We start from the raw sequence: 22,270 nt of genomic DNA, 5'->3' as shown, positions 1-22,270 counted from the left end.
TAAATATTGATAAATCTTATTTATAGGTTCATAATAACGACTATAAACATAAGTTACACTGAAAGCACTATAAGTGTAGATTAACTTACAGAGATTTTCCTGACAAAAGTCTGAAAATTACACTAGAAGAACATCGACTTGATAGCCTCTAATTACCAGGCTCACAGGACCTTAGGGCTTTACCAAAAACTAAAAGCTAAAGGAATTTTTTAAAATGGAGAGAAACTCGAGAGAGAAGTAATAAAAGGTGTAGGAAATCGAATGAGGCAGCTGTGGTATTTATAGGGCCATTTTTCATGAAGTGCGCTGTGTCTTGGCCTGGTCGACCCTCCTGTATGCGACACATGTTCCTTTCTGCCTGGTGATGTAGATAGTAAAAAGAAAATCATATAATTCCCAAACGGATCCATCATCTAGATTATAATAAAGCATACATAGCAATAACATATCATAATCATTCTCCCACATTATAAACCACATTAATATATGTTCAACCGAATTTTCTACCGTAAAACATATATATAAATTCAACAACATGTTGATTCACATATAATTTAATCAACGGTATAATACCTAATTAATCTTTTATTAAATAATTGACATTTTATATTTAGTTAACCTTTTAATATATGATCGACCTCTTATCATATAATCAACCATTTAGTATTTAACCAACCTTTTAATATATAATCGACCACTTATCACATAAAAAACTTTAAATATTTGATCATCCTTTTAATATATGATCGACCTCTTATCATATAATCAACTTTTAATTATATCTATCCGACCAAATGATAGACAAGTGTCTCTTTGTGCTACCTAAATGTGACATCCCAATTTTCTCGGCCATAAAATATCGATTTTGTTTATGCTTTATTAAAATCAGAGTACCTCTTTTAATTAAAATGTTGCGGAATTTGTTCCCAGTAAAACATGATAAATACATTATCAAAGCATTTCCGAAGAAAAATATTTTTATTCATTTTAAAACATTTAGGATGTCATCGTCAATACAGAAACATAAGCATAAACAGAACTTACATTCATTATCACTAGTGATTTACATCTCCTTAATCTCCGAGTGTAACATGACATCATAACAACATCTGTGATATAAACAAACTGAGTGTGTCAGGTTGGGAAACCTGGTGAGTACATAGGGTTTTCAACCCACAACAATATAATTATTATGTTTAAACAATCAAACAATCAACCCAGTTACCCATCCCCATTATCTTCTTTACTCTTAAGGATCTATCCTAAGAGTCATCTATCCTGCATTCATTTATTCCGAAGTCCCTTGCTTCCAGGGTTATAGGACTGGCACTAAATCCATAGTTGCCAATGCTAGTTCGTAAAGCACTAATTCCATAAATGCTATAGTTTATTCATCGGGTACTAAATCCATAGCTACCAGTGTTTATATAATAGGTACTAAGTCCATAGCTACCAATTCCTAACAGGTACTAAGTCCATAGCTACCAGTGTTTGTCCAATATGCACTAAGTCCATAGTTGCCGATGCTATTTATTAGGCACTAAGTCTATAGCTGCCAATGTTTACTCACATCATCTTTTATCTCTCATCATTCATCTACCCATGTCATACCCAACATATTTATATATATAAAATATGTATACAGTTTAAATCATTTAAAACATGTATAAAAACGTTCATCCAGCATAGACAACAAGTATTCAGATAATATGCACACATAACACGTAGTTTATATAAAATACTTCATATCTATGTGTAAGATGAAAGTTACTATGCACTCACAACACGTAATTTATATTAAATATTTCATATCTATGTGTAAGATGAAAGGGACCATGCACTTACCTGAGAAGGTGGTGACTCGGTACTCGGACAACGCTTCATTTACTTTAAAATAATTTCCTTCGACGAATCCTAGTATTATTACCACTAGATTTTAGTCTAATATTTACCGTGACTAATTATTAGTCTTACTATTATTATTATATAAGCGTTTAAGCAATACTTTCCAACCACTATGTACATATAGAGCCAGACATAAAACACCGGATGACAGAACCATTTTGGCATATATCACTTCTAAAATCCAACAACCCTATGCGGTCCTTTAAACCAGATTCCCCGTACCGCGAGTAGTTAAAAAGATATTATAACGACACTTATATAATAATAGCTCAAATATTTATTATAAGTTCATAATAACAATACTAATTTTAAGTATAAGCTATATTAAAATAGGGTAATCATAACTTACTTACAAGGGAGTTTTAGCTAGGAGTTGGGCTCTGTAGGGCAGAACTTCGTTGCTGAATCTATCTAAGAAAGATTCGTGCAGCGCTTCGACGCTCACTTTACTATACTAAAATTACAGAAAGAGAAGTCGAATCACGAGGGACCGAAATGCTCGGGGGATAAGAACAGAAATACTCTTGAATCAAGAGAATGATGCAAGAAATATGAGAGCTAAAGGCCCTTATTTATACTAATTGAATTTTCAAAAACTACCCTCCATAATTACTTAACGACCTTATAGTTATATAAACAACTAAACACCCCTTTATAATACTATTTTAAATAGATTTAACGATATTTGTACTAAATTAATGTCGAAAGAACTCAACATTAGTATTATAATGACCACATCGTCGATACATTTCTAATGATATATATATATATATATATATATATATATGTGTGTGTGTGTGTGTGTGTGTATGTGTGTACGTATATATGATTTATACTTTATTTTAATACGTAAATATGCTATTATAATTTGTAACTCGTTCATACGAACTCCGTTTTTGACGTTATTTAAATCCACGCGTAGGTGGAGACGTACTCTACAACTTTCGTTTAGACTCCGTCGGCTAATTTTGACTTTATTTTTTAAAGTTATATTTTTAACAGATCGGGACAAGATTGGTCCGTTAAAATCTCATAACTTCTTCATCCGGTGTCCATTTTTGTCTGTCTTTTTATCATTACACTACTAATAACGAGATCTTCGATTCTCGTTTAGGTTGTGTCGGCTAAAAACCGCTTGATCTAATACTCGAACTTCGGGCTGTACACCGCTAAGTCGAAACTTCGAAAATCATAACTTCCTCATACGAAGTCAGATTTGGGTGTTCTTTTTAGGGACAATCTCAGGTTAACATATTCTACAAATTTCATTTAGATTAATAAGGCTAAAATTTGCTCTTTCATAAATTCACTATTTACGTCTTCCCGGTGCCGTGTCGGTTCCGTCGCGAAACTTCGACGGGTCATAACTTCTTTGTTATAACTCGGATTTCGGCGCTCTTTATATGTACAGAACCCTTGAGACATATTCTACAACTTGGTTAAGATTATTTATTCTAAATAATCTTTTGTCAAAAAGTCGTTTTCGACCCCTATTATCTCTAAATTGACTAGCCCGGATCTACGGGCGTTACAATTATCTCCCCCTTAGGATGATTACGTCCCGGAATCATCAACGAAACATGACTCACATGATGACTTCATACGATATCTATTCATTCTAAGTAATAACCATAACTTTGATGTTTCTTCGAATGAGTATCTGACCTTAAGACTTCCTTACTGCAGGCGGTGCCCGATCTTGGACCCGCTCTCTATCTCATGTTAGACTTCCAAATCATTATCTTCATGGTGCAATCTCGATCTTTATTGGAGACTCCTTCTTTAACAAACTTGATATATGTTTCTTCCTTCGATTATCATAATAGACCGATGGGTCATGTTCTAATGACCTCCCCTCGCATGATGCATCGCTTGGACTCAGGTCTTTTAGAGTCAAATTCCAAAACAGACTATACCTTCCTTCATGTTCTATCCACATCTTAAAAGGTAGCATTTCTAGCTACAAGCAACCTTTTGTGATACCTCTACTGATCGCTTTTTATTTCAATATTTCTTCTTAAGTCAGACGCTACATCAGACTTGATTCTCTAAACCACATAACATACTCAACGTAATCGGACTCAATCTAATATGACCACTAGGGTCGGAATAATAATCATCTTCTTAGTCATTACCGAAATGATGGTAACGACATACATGAACAAAACGGAATCAATTACTAGCTTCTTGGTAACCTTGTGACTTTCCCTGATCCAAGCATGAGTCCTGTGCTTCCGGTAGTATATGCATCTACTACCTTTCACACCTACTCATACTCGTCCCAAGTATTGTCTCGCAGTCCCCAAGTCCTAAAATCACGAAACAATTTAACACATACGAGTATGTCCAAATAATCATAAAAATTTCCCTAGACTCTACTAGGACTTCTTCCATGCATATCTTAAAGCATCAATTCTGCTTCAACTCGGTTGGTGATGGACATTCCAAATTATAGGAAAACTTTAGGAATTACATCAATCGTTCTATCATCCCGCCAATCAAATGTGTAAATTCAGATGTACCCTACTTCTATAAACGTACTGCTATTTTATCAGACGTATTCTAAACACAAGATACCTCGCTTATGATATCTTCTGATAGGTATGATTCAGTATTGTAAGCCATCTCATTTCCTCTATTTTCCCAGTCTATCATGGTTCGCATCACTTCCTAAACTTCTGCCATCATGATAGGTTTGGGTGCAGGCGTAACGACCGATGTATGACCCATCACATTCTTAGGCTCATGTTGTCATCTTCCTCTTGTTTTGTACACACAAGCAGACGTTCGGTGTACCGAGATGAGAATTTAAGATATGAAAGATTTTATTTATGATAGACGTATAAATCTCCTTGTCACAATGAAACGTTACATGCTAGTTCTAATATCGTAATCATACGCTTAGAATCATGAACACATAAGGTTTCCAGATCTGGTCGGCAACAGACCATAGATCTGAACAAATAACAGCGTATAAGACATCTTTATAGCTATAACCTAAATCGTTTAGCACATATAACATTTTAGGCATCTTTCCTAAAATAAACTAGTGCTCGTGTCTAAATTATAGCAGACACTCATTTCACAATCGTCGCTTAGCATTCTAAGTTTAAGTCTAGAAATTTCCTACAAATTCCTAGTTCGCTTAAACTAATGCTCTAATACCAACTGTGACATCCCCATTTTCATGACCAGAAAAGACCGATTTTGTTTATGCTTTATAAAAATCAGAGTACCTCTTTTAAAAAAAATGTTGCGGAATTTGTTCCTAGTAAAACATGATAAATACGTTATCAAAGCATTTCCGAAGAAAAGTATTTTTATTCATTTTAAACATTTGGGATGTCATCGTCAATACAGAAACATAAGCATAAACAAAACTTACATTCATTATCACTAGTGATCTACATCTCTTTTAAATCTCTCAGTGTAATGTGACTTCATATCAACACCTGTGATATAAATAAACTGAGTGGGTCAGGTTGGGAAACCTGGTGAGTACATAGGGTTTTCAACCCACAATAATATAATTATTATGTTTAATCATGAAACAATTAAGCCAATTACCCATCCCTATTATCTTCTTGACTCTTAAGGATCTATCCTAAGAGTCATCTATCCTGCATTCGTTTATTCTGAAGTCCCTTGCTTCCAGGGTTATGGGACTGACACTAAATCCATAGCTGCCAATGCTAGTTTGTAAAGCACTAATTCCATAGCTGCTATAGTTTATTCCTCGGATACTAAATCCATAGCTACCAGTGTTTATATAATAGGTACTAAGTCCATAGCTACCAATTCGTAATAGGTACTAAGTCCATAGCTACCAGTGTTTGTCCAATAGGCACTAAGTCCATAGCTACCAGTGTTTGTCCAATAGACACTAAGTCCATAGCTGCCGATGTTATTTATTAGGCACTAAGTCTATAGCTGCCAATGTTTACTTACATCATCTTTTATCTCTCATCATTCATCTACCCATGTCATACCCAACATATTTGTATACATAAAATACGTATACAATTTAAATCACTTAAAACATGTATAAAAACGTTCATCCAGCATAGTCAACAAGTATTCAGATAATATGCACACATAGCACATAGTTTATATAAAATACTTCATATCTATGTGTAAGATGAAAGTAACTATGCACTCACAACACGTAAATTATATTAAATACTTCATATCTATGTGTAAGATGAAAGAGACCATGCACTCACCTGAGAAGGTGGTGACTCGGTACTCGGACAGCGCTTCGTTTACTTTAAAATAATTTTCTTCGACGAAACCTAGTATTATTACCACTAGATTTTAGTCTAATATTACCGTGACTAATTATTAGTCTTACTATTATTATTATATAAGTTTTTAAACAATAATTTCCAACCACTATGTACAGACAGAGCCAGACATAAAACACTGGATGGCAGGACCATTTTGGCATATAACACTTCTAAAATCCAACAACCCTATGCGGTCCTTTAAACCAGATTCCCCGTACCGCGAGTAGTTAAAAAGATATTATAACGACACTTATATAATAATAGCTCAAATATTTATTATAAGTTCATAATAACAATACTAATTTTAAATATAAGCTATATTAAAAAAGGGTAAGCATAACTTACTTACAAGGGGGTTTTAGCTAGGAGTCGGGCTCTGCAGGGGCAGAACTTCGTCGCTGAATCTTTCTAAGAAAGATTCGTGCAGCGCTTCGACGCTCACTTTACTATACTAAAATTACAGAAAGAGAAGTCGAATCATGAGGGACCGAAATGCTCGGGGGATAAAAAGAGAAAGACTCTTGAATCAAGAGAATGGTGCAAGAAATATGAGAGCTAAAGGCCCTTATTTATACTAATTGAAATTTCAAAAACTACCCTCCATAATTACTTAATGACCTTATAGTTATATAAACAACTAAACACCCCTTTATAATACTACTTTAAATAGATTTAACGATATTTATACTAAATTAATGTCGAAAGAACTCAACATTAGTCTTATAATGACCGCATCGTCGATACCTTTCTAATGATATATACATATGTATATATATGTGTACGTATATATGATTTATAGTTTATTTTAATATGTAAATATGCTATTATAATTTGTAACTCGTTCATACGAACTTCGTTTTTGACGTTATTTAAATCCACGCGTAGGTGGAGACGTACTCTACAACTTTCGTTTAGACTCCGTTGGCTAATTTTGACTTTATTTTTTAAAGTTATATTTTTAACAGACCGGGACAGAATTGGTCCGTTAAAATCTCCTAACTTCTTCATCCGATGTCCATTTTCGTCCGTCTTTTTATCGTTACACTACTAATAACGAGATCTTCGATTCTCATTTAGGTTGTGTCGGCTAAAAACCGCTTGATCTAATACTCGAACTTCGGGCTGTACATCGCTAAGTCGAAACTTCGAAAAATCATAACTTCCTCATACGAAGTCAGATTTGGGTGTTCTTTTTATGGACGTTCTCAGGTTAACATATTCTAGGACTTTCATTTAGATTACTAAGGCTAAAATTATCTCTATCATAAATTCACTATTTACGTCTTCCCGGTGCCGTGCCGGTTCCGTCGCGAAACTTCGACGGGTCATAACTTCTTCGTTATAACTTGGATTTCGGCGCTCTTTATATGTACGGAACCCTTGAGACATATTCTCCAACTTGGTTAAGATTATTTATTCTAAATAATCTTTTGTCAAAAAGTCTTTTCGACCCTTATTATCTCTAAATTGACTAGCCCGGATCTACAGGCGTTACACTAAATCAAGAGAAACACCACGTTCACTACTTGTGTGTTTGGCTAGTTAAATGCTCTAAGTGGATCATGACTTTCACTCTAAACACCAACCCGAGTCTACATTTTTGCTACTCTGACACATCTACCTCACATTGTCGTTCAAGAATCGATGCTTACAACGCCACCACTACCTTAACACCTCCAGATTACCTCGTGATGCTTGCACTGATCCACAACCAAATTTTAACACCATCGAGTTCAGTCCAGAAGTTTTAAGGATTATAAGTTATAAATATTCATTTCATAGAACAATTACTCGAATAATATAATCGTAAATAAATAAGAATCCCTCATATGCGATACAAGTTATATAAATGATATTTATATATTGTGTGCATGTTTTATGCACAAATATTATGGGATTATAATATTTGTATAAAACATTTTTATAAATTTCACGAATTACGTTAAATAAAGTGTAAAAATTAAAGACTATTTAGGATAAATAATATTAATGAAAGTATTAGTAGTTGTGATGATGATCCCGTGGGAATAATGTGTCCGGTTCTATCTGTTGCGTCATGCAATGGAAGTTCATTAGAATGTAACCATTCGGTTTGATGATGTATCTGGAGTAAAAGACCTTATCTCAGGTTGTTTTTTTAAACCCACTTAAGAAGGAACGAGAGTCTCGAATAAAAGTCAAGTTTGTGGATCAAGAGTTGGGATTGAAGGTCCATCGGTGGATGAAAGAACAAGTCCAAGTTCAAGCAACACCTTAGGCTAATAAGTTCCAACTTATTTATTTTTCACTCAGAAAGATAGAAGAACTACATTCGTTTTAGCTAATATGTGATGTTAGGAGTGTCTTGTGTGAGTTTGCACCAAGTTTTTCAGATATGATCGGAAAGGTCGTTACAAGAAGATCAATTAGGAGCACAACAAGGTTGATCGTCCTAGTAAAGAGGAAGAGAAAATATTGAGTTCAAAAATCGTTGTTGTTGCTAGTGTTACGTTAATAAAACCATCTTATAGCATTTTGTACACATGTACATTGTAGACAAGTTCGTGCTTGTCATGATCTTGATTAGACCGTGATTATGAAATACAGGAGATCACTCGTTGCGAGCACAAACAGTGATACTACGTTAGAGATGACAAAGTTATTGATATGATAATCACGAGTTTCTTCCAAGAAGAAAGACAGCTACAAATCACATAGGAATAGATAAATTAAGCTTTAATCGATTGTGTATAGTGGCAGGTGAGGATACGGACTCAAGTGGGGGAGAACCAACCATTAAGGCAAAAGTGCAAAATAGAACTCGACTTCATATTCAACGTCAAGATCTAGGAGAGTTGCAACACCAGAAGCTAACAGAGAGTTATTAGCTTCAACTGTTTTTATGAAGATGATAGAATGGATGCTTTGGTTGGAAAATGAGAAGACGAAGTTAATTATCGTGAGGAAAGTTGAGACCTTTACCTATGTGTAAATGATAATATATTATCTTAGATCTTATCATCAAGTGTCCTAGGATAGAGACCACGATGTATTTTGAGTTATAGTTGACCAAGTAATAAAAGTAAGCCTTTCTGGGCATTACATATATGAAGAATTAGTCAATGGAGAATGTTTTCATAGACTCATTATCAAGAATGAGTAAAGGTTTTTTTTTTTTTTTTTTTTTTTTTTTTTTTTTTTTTTTATTATTATTATTCTTATATTTCTTGAGATAAATTATATTAGAGATAATGTGAGAACAATGGTAATCAGCAAATTCGAAACCCAAAGGGGATACGAAACAGTTAAGTTCGTAAACTTTGTCCTTTAACCCTTACGCATTGTTTCCGAATTCTACTTGACGAGGGATATGGATTGATATGGAGGGGAGATAAGGGATGTTAAAGGAAAAATCGTGTTCCCGAGTTTAAATGATGGAAGAAAAGTGAGGGGAGGGGATAGATTTTGAAGCCACATTTTCATTCCAAATTTTCCTCCTAAATTGGACAGACTCCGGAAGAAAACTGGAAGGATACGTGCATTGTAAATATTATGGACCATTATACCCTCAACCCTATAAATAAAATCATGTAGCTGCATACTCAATTCCTCCCTACACAAACAATTTCGTCCTGTTCACGTTCACTGTACAATCGTCTTGCTCAATTCATCCCTCTGATAAGGTACATCTTCGATATACTCCTTATACAATCTTCTTCCTCTATTCCTGATCATCTTCTTTTTGCATGAAACCCATCAATATGCAAGGATTACATTATGGCTACCATGTGACTTCACTGTTCTAATTCTCTGATCATCTTCTTTTTATTGTTTTTGTTGATTCATGAATCACATAATACCTAGACACTTGAAAAACACCATGCTATTGGTTAAATCGTTTTATAATAGTTGTAAAATTTTTGTTCTGATTTAGACGTGCGTGTTAGGAAAGTTCTAGGCCTTTATTTATTTTGATAGAAATTGTTGTATACCTTCTAAATCCTTAAATCCTTCTTAATTAATGTGTTTGCATATAGCATGTAAAAGGAGTAATGCATACATAAACTTGTGTTCTTTTGGTCCCATAATACATTTGACAAGATTTCGTATTGGATATTTATGCAGATTGCTATACCGTATGAATTTCTACCTCAAAATTGTCATCATAACGACGAATTTAGTTACATTATTTGATCGTAGATTATTAGCAATTACAAACATGTTCGTTTATAACTAGATTGTTGAATACTTGGAAGTCAATAGTTTATTTGTATTCTTTGTCATTAGGATTTTTTTTCTTTATTTCTTGATTATTAACAATTACACGTCTACTCATTCCCAATAGTAAATATTTGGAAGTCAACATTTAATTTATATTCTTTGTCAACTAGTTGTGAAACCCGTATATTATACGGGTTAATTAAAACATAATGTTAAACAAGAGCGATTAGATGAAAAGTTTATTTTGAATTTGAAATATAAAATAAATGAAAATTATGAAAAAAAAACGTGCAAAAAATAAATTAATTAAAATTATGTGTTTAATTGTTAGACCCGTGTACTAAATGAGTTATTATAATAAAATGTTAAATACAAATATTTAAAATGTAAATTTATTTGAAATTGAAATTGAAATTTCAAATTTGAAATTAATAGTTATTATAGTAGGTTTAATTTATGGAAACTAAATTAATTAATGATATAGTGGAAATGAATAATGAAGTAATTGACAAGTGAAAAATAAATATATTTCAAAATTATGACATGTGGCCAAATAAATGAGAGAATGACAAGTGGCAATAACATTTTCATTTATTAGGATAGATGAGATTTTTTTTTTTTTTTTTTCTTGATCAAATAATTGGATTTGTTCTTAGCCTATTGCCCATAGCAAACGTAATTAGTTGACCTCAAGTATTTAACAAAATTTAAATTGAATAAAACACATTATATTACAAACAATCATTCACACTTTCGAGAAATCAAAGACATTTATAAATTCTTATAAATGATAACTACAATATTCAAAAAGCGATAAGAATGATTTGTGTGACAAACTATCATATTTTTTCAATGTCTGCACCATTAATTGTAAGAGGCTTAGCTTAATTTTGTTAAATGGATTTTAGGAATAAGAAAGTGTCATGGTGTTATATATATATATATATATATATATATATATATATATATATATATATATATATATATATATATATATATATATATATATATATATATATATATATATATATATATATATATATATCCAAATTGTTAACAATGTATGGCTCATTTTGCTATGATTGTAAGTACAAAGTGATCATGACCAAAAGGGCAGCTAATGGAAGTGTTGTGAAAAAAGAAAATTTGACATGGACATATATGATGGATAATGTTCTCATTGAAGAACTGGTAAATGAAGATGTCATAGGTAATCGGGTGAATGGTACATTCACGTTGCAAGCTTATGCGAACATGATTGCTGTGATGAGTAAAGAGTTTAAAATGTCTATCACAAAAGATCAATTAAAAAACCGAATGAAAACTTTAAAAGTTAATTTTAGTAAATGGTATGATATGTATAGGAGTACTTCAATGAATGGGTTCTCCTAGAATTCTCAAACAAAATACATTGAAGTAGAGGAGGAAGCATAGACACAATTAATTAGTGTATGTGTTGGTTTTACATTTGATTTATTGTTTAATATATTTTTTACCATTAACTATACTAATTAATTTTTGGGTTTGTTTATAAACAACAAACCCTGATGCAACTACATTCAGGTCCAAAAAATTTCAAACTACGATTAGTTGGAGATGTTATTTTCAAATGATAGAGCATCGAGATCAAAAGTCGAAACAAAAAAAAGAGAAAAACACTCGGTTAAGCAAATCTGAAGAAATTAAAATAGAAAAAGTTGCTAATGTTGATGAACTAATGCCAAATAATGAGGTAATTCTAGATAAAAAATACAAATATGATGATACGGATATTCAAATAGTGTCAGTAATGGATGTTTCACCCGTGGAGAGTTCAAAAGCCAAGAAGCTAAAAAGTAAAAAAAAAAAAAAAAATTAGAAAGAAAAATTCAAGAAGAAAATGAAGTAGTAGTTGAACCTGTACCTCAACTAGAATCTTTTGAACACAGTATTATGTATACATTTGAAGAAATTATTGATGTTATGAAGGAAAGGAACAAATCTTGTGACTATATAGGTGAGGAAATCGAGAAAGAAATAGAGCTGATGGGCTTGGATGTCAATGAATTTGCAGATGCTTTCATATATTTTTCGCCTAATTAAGCCGATGCAAGGATAATTTTTAGTTCTTCAATGAAGATGCAGAAGATCTTTCTAAGAAAGATGATGAATGAAACTAAAACGTGAGTCATATCTTCAAGTTTTGTGGGTTTTTTTGTATGGTAATTTGCATTGGACTTCATTTGTAGGAGTTGAAATTTTGATTTTTCTAGTTTTTCTTTGTTGACAGAGTTTGATTCATTAGTTGACTATTTAATTATAAGTTTTTCATTCCCACTTAGTTGATTCATATTGTTTACATGTCCTAAACATGATGTGTAATTAGGGGTATAATAGTAATCTTTAATTTTTTTCCCTCCTAACTCGGAAACGCAGAAACTTAAAATTTTCATTTTATTTCCTTTGAACTTGGGAACACTGAATAAGGAAAATTTTCCTTCCCCTCCCTTTCGTCCTGTCAATATTTTCCTTCCCCCCTTTTTTTAATGAATTTACAAAAAACACAAGAACAAGGCGTTAGTGATAAAGGGGATGGTTGTGTGGGGAAATTTTGTGAAAAAGAGTTTTTTGGTTATAGTAAAATTTTAAACAACATAGTTGATGTTCTGATGATGAAACTAGGTCGACATGCTGATAAGCTGCCATAAAGGAACCTAGAATATTGTATTGAGTATAAGACAATATAGTTAGTGATTTAATATCGTAGAAGCACAGTACAGAGACAATTGTGACTTAGGAAAGAAACTGAAAACAAGCGGTGGAGATCACATTTATCTGTTGATTTGTGATTTCACGGACAAAATCATCATAAGTGGGGAAAAATTTTAATGCCGACTATTACAAAGTGTTATATATTACACAACTCCCCAGGATACTAAACATTTATACATACATGATCCCTAAATACAAAAGTAATATTACAACTATTCTAATCCTTCCGACAACATACGACTATACTGGTCACTTATCTCCTATAAATTTGTTAAACATTGAGAGGGTAAGTCGTGACGCTTAGTGAGTTCAATAATACATACAATATAACGTTATGCGATATATATACTTCAATATTGTAAAAGCAAAGAGGAACAAGGAGCAACAAAGGCATATGTGAATCATGTGACAAACTTTCCATATCAATCATTGATTTGATTCAAAGATATACAATCATTGAGACATAACAATTTTCATACTTGATATACATCAATAAAGCTTTGGCCGAAATGGTACAGAAGACATACAACTCCGGATTAACATTTTGGTAGATTTCAGGCTTATAGCCCTGTCTAACCTTCTGCCAATACCATAAAATAGAAATCATTCTCTTACGGAGACATGTTCTACATGGCCAGAGGCTACATACCAGTACCAATGTGAATCTAAGTCCTTTCACTTATCACATGGCCAAAGGTATTTCTTTGCTATTAAAAATAGCGAATAAAAATAATATGAGAAAATAACCCGGAATAATAACACTGAAAAACGCATAACACATATAAAACATAACATACAATTGTTCCTATATATTAAACTCACCTTGAAATAACCGGGGGTTAAAATAGTAATTTGAGCAGCATTTCGGCTCCAAATATGACTTTATTCGTTGAAAACCGAGAGATTTATTGAAAATCCGGGCTCTGCAAAGGTAGAGCTACAAACCGAAAAGAAAAATTTCTCGGGCTTCACGGGCACTTCGGGGCGTGTTTCGAGTGTTAAAAATGACGGAGCTTCGGTGGATGTCAAAATAAAAAAAATATTAAAAAGGGGGTGAAAAATGGCTAATTTCCCATTTTACTCGGGAGGGTTCGCAACCCTCCTATTTATAGGGTGAGATCCGAAGTCATCGGCCGAGAGGGGTGAGTCAGCGAGGGCAGGTGGCAGCGAGGGAGAGAGATACGCATGCGAGGTCGGACGCGGGCACCTGTGCGAGGCACGTCGGACCCGCACTGGTCCATGGTTCAGTCCACTCGAAAGGCGACAGGTGTGCGACACGCGGCGGAGCCAACTTCGGATGAGTCACGGATCGGACACGGGCGTGCATGGAGCGAAGGTGACGTGGCCTAGCGAGATTCCTCGGAAATTGCACCCAAACCTTCAAAAAATTACACAACTTTCTCATACAGGCTCCGTTTTTTACGTTAGTTATATGCACGCGTAGGCGGGAATATATTCAACAACTTTCGTTTAGACTTCGTCGGCTAATTTTGAAGTTATTTTTAATATTATTATTTTTAACAGACCGGGACAGGAAAATCCGCTAAAAATTCATAACTTCTTCATCCAACATCCGTTTTCGTCAACCTTTTTACCGTTGTACTACTATTGACGAGAACTTCAATTCTCGTTTAGGTTGTGTCGGCTAAAAAATCACTCGATCTAAAATTCGAGTTTTTAGCTGTCTATTGCTAAGCTGAAACTTAGAAAAATCATAACCTCCTCATACGAAGTCAAATTTTGGCGTTCTTTTTATCGAACTTCTCAGTTTAACGAATACTACAAATTTCATTTAGATCACTAAGGCTAAAAAGTAGTTTATCCAAAAATCACTTTTTACGTCATTTGACGCCGTGCCGGTTTTGTCGCGTATATTCGATTGGTCATAACTTCTTTGTTATAACTCGGATTTCGACGAGGTTTTCGCCTACATGTTTCTAACGAGGTTATCTACAAATTTCAATAATAAAGTTTTACTTGTTTCAAATTTTATATTTTCGCTAAATTTCACTATTTGACATTTTAATTGGAATCTTATAAGACTTCCATTATTTTCTGAGTGATTCTAAACATAGTTTTACTTTAATTCTAGTAAGATCTATCCGTTAGAACTCAACACTCAATTTCAAATAATATTTCATAATATTATTCTCTTTTATAATTTAAAATACACGATTTCAAAACGTGTATGTTACAAAAGGGAGTAAGTTTCCAATAACAGTTCTCACCTTTACATCGAGATTCAACACCCTTTTCTCTTCCTTTTTATATCCGGGAATAGATTTTCCTTTCGGCTTACTCCCAGATGCACCATCACTTGTCTATATCATTACCTAATATACAAAATATTACATAGAATAACTATGCTATGTGCTGAAGCTGACGCTGACGCTGACGAATGTGTAAAGTGATTGATTCACCAATCATAAGGTGTGACATTACAATATATATATATATATATATGTATATATATATGAGAAAAATTATATTTAGGGTTCCATTTTTATTTTTTGCACAGGGCACTCAAAATCAACGGGACACCCCTGAAGCCAAAATATATACCATAAAGCAAACATACACACACACACACACACACACATATATATATATATGTTATATTTAGGAGTCCATTTTTATTTTTCGCATAGGGCTCTGAAAGTCAACGGGACACCCTTGAAGCCAAGATATCTACCATATAACAATACTGGTGATTATGTCATGCTATGTTTATTCTCTGTTAGACTAGTATCTTCACTTTCGATCTTTATATATGTTTCTTCATGAACATGTTTACTCAAAGCTTCTACAATTTCAGGACTTGATTCACTATTGGTTTCTCACTTTCATTCGTTCAATCCCTGCTTTTTCGCGTTGTAGCTAAAAATATTTTTAGAGTGAGACTCTTTCTGTGTACAATTTCTTTCTAAAATTTACACCTTTTTGTTGAATTAGTAAACAATGTAAAAATAGGGGAAATAAAAAAATGTTATACGTGTTTATATACTATTATTTGAATCGATTCATGAATTTTCATTTTGACCTCAATCCATCTAAAGTATTGTTTTTACATGCATATGATCCTGTGTATCAACATCCTTTGCTAGCCCTGTTAAATTGGATCATGTGACATGCATATGATGGCCATTTAAGTCCTTTAACACGACTTTCTTCTACTACCACCCAATTTACCTAATAAAATGATGATGATCTCATCGACCATCCCTAAAATTAAACTCTCATTTAATATTCCAAAACGTACGTCTCTTCACTTAATTATTTTCTTCCTTGTGAAAATTCTTTGTTCAAAACCCTAATTGCATTTTATGTAAACTTGATTGACCAAGTTGAAGATGGTTTTAACAATGTGGAACATGCATTTTAGTATCATGAAGACGTAAATTCCATTTACAATATGTTCTTTTTATTTTCCTTCTAATTTATACAATAATGATGCATATTCTTCTTCATAACAATTTTTGGTAATCAAACATTACATTATTTTTATAGATGGACACCCAACCATGTTTTCTTTGCAAACACATCATGGTGGTGAATTTTCAAAGTTTCCTAGAAGGGAATACATGAAGGGAAGTGTGACATCCCCAATTTTAGGGTCCAATAATGTAACGGCCAGGATTTCATATCAATTATACCCCAAATTTTCATTCTCATTAAACAATTTACAACAATTTTGGTCTGCATTAGCATTCAAGAACACAAATAGCTACCACAAGGATCGTACTGACCTCAAGTATAGGATCGAGTCGGACGTCACAATAGTATACCTACAAAACAAATCATCATAACAACATAAGCCTCACAGAATAGTGAATAGTGGATACCAAAACATAATAAGATAAATCAAATAAATTACATAATAAATCATTTTCTTAATAGCTATTAATTTATATTACTTAGTGGTATTCTCATAATTAAACTCTTAGTAATAATCTACCACTCATTCATACTCTATTTCTCAATTAATAATCTATCTCTCAATTGCAATCACTTTCTCGATTAAAGATCTCTCTCTCTCTCTCTCTCTCTATATATATATATATATATATATATATATATATATATATATATATTGCTAGATTGATTTTGAATCAGATGTTCATCTTGATATATATATATATATATATATATATATATATATATATATATATATATATATATATATATATATCAAGATGAACATCTCATTCAAAATCAATCTAGCAATTAAGCTTTATCTCTCAATCAATAATCTGTCTCTCAATCATAATGTATGTAAATATATATATATATATATATATATATATATATATATATATATATATATATATATATATATATATATATATCATAACCCATCTTTCTCAATATTAATAGTTCTCTCTATCAAGATCAATCTCTTTCAATGAGAATTAATCTTTATATCCTAATCTATAACTTATTCATGACCAATCTATCAATCATGGTCTATATGTTAATCGTAATTAATCTATCAATTGTAATATATTTCTTGATAATGATCTAACTTATAGTAATGAATAATTTCTCAATAAAATCAATTATCTAGATCTCTGTACAATTCATATACCACATATCACAAACATCATAAATATCACAAATCTAATATAAGAAATTACTCCAAAATAATCTATGTTTAATGTAATTTGTCCCTCAATCGGAAATTTACCTCATCAAACTTTCGATCATATATTTATCTCTTAGAACTTTCCTATGTGCACATGCAAACCCTAATGCTTGGATCTAGGTTTCTCTAATTGAACATGCTCTGTATCCAAGACTTTGAATCATAGATCTAGTGTAAACAAACAATTCATAACATATGAAATCAGATCTAGAAGAATACCTTGAGTTACATGCTTGAAAACTTCTTTTCCTTGGAGCTTAGAGTCACAATTGTCACTCCTCTAGTGGCTTACAAACACCTACTAGCAAGAAGATGATTTGAGAGAGGGAGAGAGGTGAAAAATCGGCTCTAGGGTTTCATCAAACATAGAGTACCCGATTTCTCCAACCCTAAGGGTCTATTTATACTATGAGCTCCTAGGGTTTCACCTTAAACCCTAATCGGATAACTTATCCTCAAAGCAATCCAAAGATCCTTCTAGATAAGGCCTTGGACGATTTCTAAGATATCCATATCCTTAAAATCGTCCCTTCCCATATCCATAAGGATTCATAGCCCAAAACACAATTATCACACATTTGATAGTTTATGCCCCTTTATTCAATTAATCTCTTTAAGTCCCCAAATTAATTCCTAATTAATGTATGACTTATATCAATCAAATAATATTATTACTCCTTTAACATATTATTCTTATAATACATTAATAATAATAATAACTCTTCTCTCTATATAAATCACCTTGTCAAGTTGCTATGGTGAAGGCAACCCAAAAGGACCATGCACAACCGGGTTAAGTACTTACCAAATATAGTTACAGCCTTAGACACTAATCCAACAGTCTCCCACTTGGATAAGTCTTGTAACTATAAATGAAAACACAATCCAATCAGCAATTGTAGCTCTCAAAGACCCTGTCAACTCTGATCTAATCAGTATCCTGTCCTTTAGGTAAGGGATCGTACAATCCTCTGTTTTGATATCGTGCAGATAATCTCATGAAACATTTTTCATACTTATTGTCTAGCAATTATTTTCTCGATCTCAGATTTATTTGACATAGAACTTAATTGAACACATCAACTCAGTCCTGACCGGGCCCAGCACATAAGTCAAATCAAATCCTATTGTGGCCGTGATATCGCTTTTACCCTCTTAGCATAAAAGTAACAGATAAACTTCGACTTATATGCATTTACTTATCCACTAATCAACTATACACAACAATGCATTTTATAACATCAATTTACTGATGCAGTTTCGCATTATCAATGCACAACCAATTAGTAAATAATAAAACATATATCTAGGTTTTAAGACCATATGATATTATCGTCTTGCGACCACTTGTGGTACATTCCATAAGGTGATTCCAGCAAGCGCTGGTTTATTCCAATTCTCAAAACTTGTTCATAAGCACTCATGAACGTTGTAGCAAACCGTTGCTATGTCTAATACCATTTAGACAATCTACACACCAATTTATGACAATCTTCATTCATACCTACTTCCAACACATGAACAATTGTGGACTGTTTGAATAATTCGATTATTCTTAATAAACTCAATTATTCTGGAAGTCAAAACATGCAAAGTGAAACAATAGTTAAACAATTAACATAAGACAAAACTTTTAAATAATACTCCTTTATTTAGTCATCAAATGTCAATTACATTTATCTATTACAAGTTTACAAACTATCTAATCTAAACTAATATCATCCTTCATCCCAATACTCCTAGCATGCTGCAAGTGCTTAACCCTGCTTAGTCCCTTCGTAAGCGGATTTCCTGGGTTATCTTCTAATGTTATCCTCTTAACCACAAGGTGTCCTTCTTCTACTCGATGTCTAATAAAGTGATATTTTATGTCGATATGCCGAGATCTACCATGATCCCTCGGTTCCTTGGTCAAGGCAACCGCTCCTTCATTATCATAGAAAATTTCCATTGGCTCCTTTATGGCAGGCACAACTCCAAGGTCACCAATGAAGTTCTTCAGCCATATCGCCTCCTTTGACGCTTCGCTCGCTGCAATATACTCTGATTCACATGTTGAATCAGCTACAGTTTCCTGCTTGGAACTTTTCCAAGTTACTGCTCCTCCATTAAGGGTAAAGACCCAACCCGACTGCGAACGGTAGTTGTCCCTGTCGGTCTAGAAACTGGCGTCACTATACCCTCGCACCTTTAAGTCATCACTCCCTCCGAGGACTAGAGACCATTCCTTGGTCCTCCGAAGGTACTTAAGGATATTCTTAACCGCAATCCAATGAGATCTGCCAGGGTTCCCTTGATATGTACTGACCATGCTCAAAGCAAAGGCCACATCAGGGCGAGTACAAGTCATAGCGTACATGATCGAGCCAACTACGGAAGCGTAAGGTACTCGGCTTATCTCAGCTATCTCGGCTTCAGTACTCAGACTTTGTGTCTTACTCAACTTGGCATTACTTTGTATCGGTAGTTCTCCCTTCGTCGAGTTTTCCATACCAAAACGTTTTAGTACTTTATCTAAGTAAGTGTTCTGACTAAGTCCTATTAGTCTCTTACTTCGTTCTCTCACTATCCTTATTCCCAAAATATAGGATGCCTCTCCGAGGTCCTTCATAGCGAAACACTTCCCGAGCCAGGACTTAACTTCCTGCAAAGTCGAGATGTCGTTTCCCATGAGCAGTATGTCATCGACATACAAAATGAGGAAGCTAACTATACTCCCACTGTCTTTGATATATACACATGATTCATCTTCGCTTTGTACAAATCCAAACTCTTTGACTTTGTCATCAAAGAAAAGATTCCATCTGTAAGACGCTTGCTTAAGTCCATAAATGGACTTTTCAAGCTTGCACACTGTATTAGGACGCTTCGGATCGACGAAACCCACTGGCTGAGCCATGTAAACACCCTCAGCCAACTTCCCATTAAGGAAAGCGGTATTGAAATCCATTTTTCATATCTCATAATCATGAAATGCAGCAATGGCTAGCATCACCCTAATAGATTTTACCTTCGCAACTGGTGAGAAGGTCTCATCAAAGTCAACTCCGGGAGTTTGAGTAAAGCCCTTCGCCACCAATCGTGCCTGATGCATGTGCACATTCCCATCCATGTCGGTCTTCTTCTTGAAGATCCATTTGCACCCAACCGTCTTACGTCCGGGCACATTGTCAATAAAATTCCAAACTTGGTTGTCATACATGGACTGAATCTCGCTGTCCATCGCCTCTTTCCATTTTGCAGACTCTGGGCCTGCCATGGCTTCCTTATAGCTATTAGGTTCATCTAGATTTATTAGTGTACCATCACTAATATACGTGTCCCCTTCGGTAGTAATATGAAAATCATAAAACTGGGGTGGAACTCTAACTCTTTTGGAACGTCTAAGAGGTAAGGACTCGTCAATTGGTTCAACCGGAGTTTCCTCCTCGGGTCGAACGCCAGCGGTAGAGGTTCCTTCATCACTTGACTCTTGAATCTCTTCAAGATCGATCTGTCTCCCACTGTCTCCTTGGCTTATGAGTTCTCGCTCTCGGAAAACCCCTATCCTCGCAACGAAGACAACATTGTCACTCGGTCTATAAAAGAGATATCCAAAGGATCTCTGCGGGTAGCCGATGAAAATACATCGCTCACAACGAGGTTCGAGCTTGCCGTGAGTCTCTCGTCTCACGAAAACATCACAGCCTCAAACCTTGATATGTGCCAACGAGGGAGCTTTCCCTGTCCACATCTCGTGAGGTGTTTTGGCAACCTTCTTTTTAGGGACTCGGTTAAGGATATGGGCGACAGTCTCTAAGGCATACCCTAAGAATGAGATAGGTAGTGAAGGACGACTCATCATAGAACGGACCATGTCTAACAAGGTTCGATTACGCCTTTCTGCCACACCATTCAACTGCGGTGTCCTTGGTGGCGTCAATTGCGAAACTATTCCGCATTCCTTGAGATAGTCATGGAATTCAAGACTTAGGTACTCTCCTCCTCGATCGGATCGAAGCATCTTGATTTTCCTACTCAACTGATTCTCCACTTCATTTTTGAACTCTTTGAACTTTTCAACCGTTTCCGACTTGTGCTTGATTAAGTAAATATACCCATATCTACAATAATCATCGGTGAAATTCACATAGAAGCGGTTCCCATCCTTTGTGGTGGATCTAAAGGGCCCACAAACATCGATATGTATGAGATCCAATAAACCCTCACCTCTCTCACAAGTGAAATATTCACACGTGTCATCTTCCCTAAGGTCGAATGACTCCAACACTCCATCCTTTTGGAGCTGGGCTATGCGCTTCTTGTTGACATGTCCAAGACGACAATGCCACAAAGATGTTTTATCCATACCAATGGAAGAATCCATACACAGTACATCATTTCCTAGGTTATCTATAACCATAACAGTTTCATAAATTTCATTACAAGGCATTGCTTCAAAGTATAAAACACCATTTAGATATGCATAAATAGAACCATTCTCATT

The sequence above is a fragment of the Lactuca sativa genome, chromosome 1 (genome assembly GCF_002870075.4).
Source record: "Lactuca sativa cultivar Salinas chromosome 1, Lsat_Salinas_v11, whole genome shotgun sequence".
NCBI lineage: Eukaryota > Viridiplantae > Streptophyta > Magnoliopsida > Asterales > Asteraceae > Lactuca > Lactuca sativa.
Note: the sequence above shows the minus strand (reverse complement) of the source record.